We start from the raw sequence: 6,613 nt of genomic DNA on the forward strand, positions 1-6,613 counted from the left end.
GAGTCTTTAAGGGGAAACTTATAAAGGTAGAAAGAAGTATCATATTTAATGAAAGAAAATGTAACTTATTATATAGAAGTTCTCTTTTTGTTGAAAAGAAGACAATGAGAATGATTGAGTGGGAGTTGTTACTACCTTGCCTTGGAGGAGTCATTTCAATTAATCATTGGCAAGTGATTATATAAAGATATTCTATAATGATGATGTACTCTCTACTCAAAGCTCACAATCCTACATTCATATTCAATAATATGATTTAATGAAAATTTTATCTCCAAAATGAATGGGTTCAGTATTGATAATGTTTCTTCATCATCCATTATTTATTTCTATTCATACTTACATCCAATATTTTTAATATAGACCAAATATATTGTTGAGTTTTAATATCTAAAAGTGGAAAGAGATACAATTGGTTAACCTCATAATTATCTTCTTTTTTATGATTCATATGTAATATCATTTTGTTGTCACTTTCTTTAGGGTTTTGTTGATGTTTATTTCTTATCATTTTATAGAAAATATAATAGAAATAGTGTTTCTAATCAGTAAAGTGAATAATTTACAAATTTTACATATACAAGATTATAATTATTATATAACTATTATAATCACTTCTCATCATCATATTAAGTAGATACTATTATAAATATAAGAGGAATAACTGAGAGAGGAGGAATGAATTAGTTACCACAAAAATAAATCTCAGATCCCTTAGATGTCAATAGAAATCAAAACCAAACTCTGTTGAAACTAAAAATACTTTTGTAATTTAGTTAGCACTAAATTACTTGGCAAACACTAAGAATTATTGTTACAAGACAATCACTAAAATAAATTCTTCTTAAGATGTTTAATATGATTAACCTTAATTAACTTAGTTCAAGAATCATAAAGAAAATAACATGAACATATATGGCACTAGGATTTAATGTGGAGGTCCAATTGCGAAAAACCACCAATTGCAACTAGTTACTATTTATCACTCTTCTAAAGTGAGCCTTGTTAGGAGCCAATCTTGTTAAAGGTTACAAAAAACATTGTTAAGTGTGATCCTGTTAAAGAATTTAATCACCCTATTACGAGTGGACTTGTTAGAGGTCTTTAGACACTTCAATCTAGAAATCTCACCTTGTTAGAGGATTTGGAAAATAGTTGTTAAGCTAAATTTGTTAAGAGATTTGATACATTGCTACAATTATTAGAGAGTAACAATGATACAACGTAATTGTTGATGCAAGTGTATTGCTGATTTTATATCTATGTTCTCGATTGAATACTTGATCCTCCTTGATTGGATAAAACTTTGCAACTAGATCAACTTAGGATACTCTTCTATCCTTCCAATTTGCTTCCTTCATTTATCTTTTCAATCCCGAGTTTCTCTTCTTCAATCCCACAAATTGACCTTATATCTTTTTCCTTGTCAAGTTAGCTTGAATATATTTATAAATATTCAATATTCATCCCTTAAGTCAACTAGACTTAACAAATAAATTCATCAAACTAAATATGTTGATTCAATAAAATCCTTCATTAGTTGACCTAACTCAGTTAACACTAACTCAAAAAAGACTTTCTTTAGACTTCCTTTGTTAATCATGTGAACTCGATTAATAGTGCATCCTGAACTGGATTCCTTTGGTAACTGAGTGAGTTCAATTAACATTGGTTCCGTGCCAACATCTCTAAGGTGCATGACGAGCAAACAAGTACCTTTTAGAGTTTTTCTTGTCATTGTACCAACTATCTGATTTGTAATGATTTTCTCAGGTGCATGATGCCTTCTAACATATTAAAAAAAAAATGGCTCCTTCATTTCAGATTCATTAGGTTCACCATGATCTTCTAAACAATGCTTAGGTCCCACTATCTATGACTCAGGTGCATCAGATTGTGACTCAGTTTTCACTTGCTAAAACTTGGGTCCTTCTGACTGCAACTCAAGTTGAATTGGAGGCTCTTGGGACTTGAGTGGTGAAGACTGCTGACTCACAATTTTTTGATTTTTAGGTAAATTATCAGACTCATAATAAAAAAGGTTTTTGTAATCTTTAGGTTCCTTATTTCTTTGTTCTTCACTCTTTTCTATAAACTCATCAATCTTCACATGTGCACTTTCTATAACTTAATGAATAGATAGATTCAGACACATATGCTTTTCTTTTATTGGGATATCCCATAAATATGCCCTCATCACTTTTCACATCAAATCTTCCTTTTCTAGACTCTTTCAAAATATAACATTTACTACCAAATACTTCAAAGTAACACACATTAGGTTTATGGCCATACCATAATTCAAAAGGTGTTTGATTTGAATCCTTGATCAACTCAACTCAGTTCAAGGCATGAACTATAGTGCTAATTGCTTCCTTCCAGTATTTGATGGAAACATTCTTCTCTATCATTAGGGTTCTTGCACAGTCCATGATTGATCTATTTCTTCTTTTAGCAATGTCATTTTGCTAAGGAATACCAAGTGCATACACTCATCTTTTGATTCCACTTTCATTGCAAAATTTATTGAATTCATTAGAAATGAATTATCCTCCTCTATCTGATCTGAAAATTTTTAGTTTCTTTCCTATTTCTTTCTCCACTCTAGGTAGATACCATTTGAACTTTTGAAAAGCTTTTGATTTATCCTTTAGGTACATAACAATCATCATTCTAGAATAATCATCAACAAATAAGATAAAGTATTTATCTCCTATGCAACTTTCTATACCAATAAGTCTACGAAGGTCTATGTGAACTAGCTCCAACACTTCTTCAAAATGAGATTTTTTTCTTTTGTCTTTCCCATCTTGCTAATTTCACAATTCTTGCACATACCTATGTCTGGTTTCCTAAGATTTGGAATGCCTCTAACCCTTTTATTCTTGCTTATGTTTACCAGATTATCAAAATTCACCTAACATAACCTCTTATTCCATAATCAAATTTCCTCTAATTGAGAAATAAAAAATGATCTTCCATTAAGATCTAGGTAGAATAAATTACCTTTTGTTTTCTTGCCATTCAAAACCAGATTTCCTTTCCCATCCAGCAGATTGGTCTTTCCATTCATGAATTCTACCTTGAATCCAATGTTATTCAATTGAGCTACACTAAGTAGATTATGCTCCAGTCCTTCAACCCAATAAGAATTATCACATTTGAGATCATTGGTTAGTGCAATACAACCTTTACCTTTTACATAACATAGTTCATCATTGCTAAATCTGACACTTCCACCATCATAGTGTACCAAGTTCTCAAATTCAAATTTGTCACTAGTCATATGGTGAGAATAAATACTATCAATAATCCATGTAGCATTCTTACTAATATGTGAGATAAGTGTCATCTTATCATTCTCATCATGTGATTTATCCTTAACAACAATGTAGAACATTTCCTTTTCTTCTTCTTCACTACTATCAAAATATTTAGTAATGTAACAAGATTTCTTACCTTTTTCCTTGTAATCCTTGTATCTTTTCAAGTCCTTCTTGCCCTTGTACTTGTAATTCTTCTTTCCTTCTTTGCCTTCTCTATTTGGTCACCTTGCAATAATGTGACCAACTTCTTCACAAGAAAAGAAGATCAAAGGAATTCTACCTTTGTAATTTCCTTTTTCCTTAGGGAATATTTTTGCAAGTAATGCTTTAATGACTTCAAGATATCCAACATAACCATATTCATCCTCACTATCAGATTTCTTTCTAGATTTTGCATATTTCTTCTTGAGTGATAGCTTGGCTTGAAATCCAGAGTCAAGGTTGCTAGTGTTAGGAACATAGTTATCATAGTTATCTAACTCAAATGTTGTCAATCTTACAACCACATCATACAATGTTATATCATTCTTGGGATTGCATCTCATCTCTTGAATTGATGAAACTCTAATAGTGTATATAGTCCTGTGTTTTGAGAAACTTTCTTACCACTATCTTTTCTCTTGAGGCTTTAATTACACACACATTAGCTTTGATTCTATCACTATATTTTGAAATGTTCCCATCCTCTCTCATCCTCATTTGATCAAATTATCCTTTGAGAGTTTCTACCTTAGCTCTCCTGACATTATCATCTCCTCCATAGATGTCTTCCAACTTGATCCACATCTCATAAGAAGTACCATAGTCTTTTACTTCATCAGATTCAACATAGTTGAGAGTTGAAGCAATATCAATCACCATAATATTATGATTCTTCTTTTCTGTAATTTCTTCAATAGTCATAGTTCCAGTAGTTGTCACATATGTGGTATCTAGATACTTTAGGCCTGAGTCTCCAGTGGTTTGCAAATGCAATCTCATGAATTCCTACCATGCATTGAAGTTATCTATGTCTAGCTTGGAGATTTCCCTTCTATTAGACATCTTGGTCATTAGCTTAGGTCCTTGAAACCTCCTTTACGAGCACCAAAAGCTCAGATACCAATTGCTGGAAATATAAGAGGAGTAAATGAGAGGGGAAGGGTGAATCGGTTACTATAAAAATAATTCATAGATCCCCTTCTTGGGATTAAAGATAGAGTAACTGAGAGGGGGGGGAGGGTGGTGAATCAGTTACTAACAAAAATTAATCCATAGATCTCTTAGGTGTCTTAAAGATCTAGTTACTGCTGATACTTGGTAAACAAATGCTGTAACTTAGTAAATTAAACTATTACTTATCCTCAAGCATTCATGCATGTAACTAAAAACAAAAATGAACACAAGAGACACCAGATTTAATGTGGAAACCCAATATGAGAAAAACCACCAAGTAAATAGTCACCAATTTTCACTCTTCTGAAGTGAGCCCTGTAAGGAGCCAACCTTGTTAAAGGTTACAATACACACTATTAGGTGTGACCCTATTAGAGGATTTAATCACCCTATTAGGAGTGGCCTTGCTAGAGGTCTTTAGAACAATTCAATTGAACTGTCACCTTGTCAGAGGATTTACAAAATGGCTGTTAAACCAACTCTGTGAAGAGATTTGAAATCATTGCCACAATGGTTAGAAAGAAACAATGAATTGACCTGCATAAGATGCAACATAATTTTTTGGCTACAGGTCTCTGTTTAGCATCATTTAAAGATCCTCGATCAAATATAGCTTTGCTACTCCTCAATGATCTCTGATCATCCTTCAAATTTGCTTCCACAATAATCAGTCCTCATATCACATTAATTCCACACACACTTCCACTCACACTTAGAATTTGTAACTTGACCTCTTAATTATACCATTCAGATTGTCAATTCAGCCCATTTACATGTTATATTTATCAATAAACCATACATTAGTCAAATACAAATATTACTCTAAACAAATAAATATTATTTCATAAAATAATGAAATCCTTTACTGGCTGACCCTGCTCGGTAAATACTGCTTCCAAAAATTTCCTAAGTTAACCTTCTTCACTCGGTTAACTTTGCAATATCCTTAAAATCCTTTGGCTTCTGAGTTTACTTGATAAGAACTGTTTCTACCACATTTCCTTTGATGACCGAGTGAGCTCGGTAAGAACTGTTTCTACCACATTTCCTTTGATGATCGAGTGAGCTTAGTAAGAATTGTTTACTTGGTAGATACTACGGGTTTTCTTTACTAACCTTCTAAGTTTGGTAGATTCTATCCTTTTTCTTCGCTGACCATCTGAGCTTGGTAGAATCTGTCCTTTGCCTTGCTAACCTTCTAAGCTCGATAAACTCTATCCTTTGCCTTGCTAACCTTCTGAGCTCGGTAGACACTGTCCTTTTCCTTGCTGACTTTTTGAGCTCAGTAGACTCTATCTGATGAACAATATGACTTTTGTGTGAGATCAAAGACAACACACAATTGAACAATTGTATCCAACAATCTCCCTCTTTGGCATTGATGGTAACGCAACATGTCATAGCAGAATGAAATTTGAAAACAAGTCTTTTACTGATAGAATACTTCACTTTCTTCTTCAAATACAAAAAACTCCCTCTTTCATAATAATCTCTCCCTTTTACACAAACTCTTATTATTTTGCAAATTTTAGAAAGATATGACAGTATACTCTCCTTCTTTGACAACACATGCCAAAGACAACTCAAAACAACTTAATAGCATTGTACCTGATGTATTGATTCATATGCAATGTCTTCATTGGTTTGCTACATCAACTGATAGATCTTTAATTCTATTCTTGTTGATACATCACTAGAATTGTATTTTAGTGAGCTTCAGATAGGCGAATGACCCCTAACTTACCTCTTAGATACAAGAATCCATCCTTAGGTAAAGGCTTTGTGAATATGTTAGCAATTTGTTCCTTTGTATGGACATATTCCAATCTTATTTTCTTTTCTTGCACCAACTCTCTAACAAAGTGATACTTTATGGCAATATGCTTAGTTTTTTAATGCATCACTAGATTCTTGGAGATGAACTAATTGCACTTGTGTTATCATAAAACATAACAACAGGTTCTTTGATTTCTCGCTTCATACCTTCCACTAATTGTTTAAACCACACAATGTTTGAGCAATTTACTGCTGCTACAACATATTCAGCCTCTACTCTGGATTGAGATGTACAATTTTACTTTTTGCTTGTCCAAGAAATCAACCTTTTTCCAAGAAAGAAAGCTCCTCCACTT

The sequence above is a fragment of the Cupressus sempervirens genome, chromosome 2 (genome assembly GCF_028749045.1).
Source record: "Cupressus sempervirens isolate cs-2001-9-10 chromosome 2, ASM2874904v1, whole genome shotgun sequence".
Taxonomy (NCBI): Eukaryota; Viridiplantae; Streptophyta; class Pinopsida; order Cupressales; family Cupressaceae; genus Cupressus; species Cupressus sempervirens.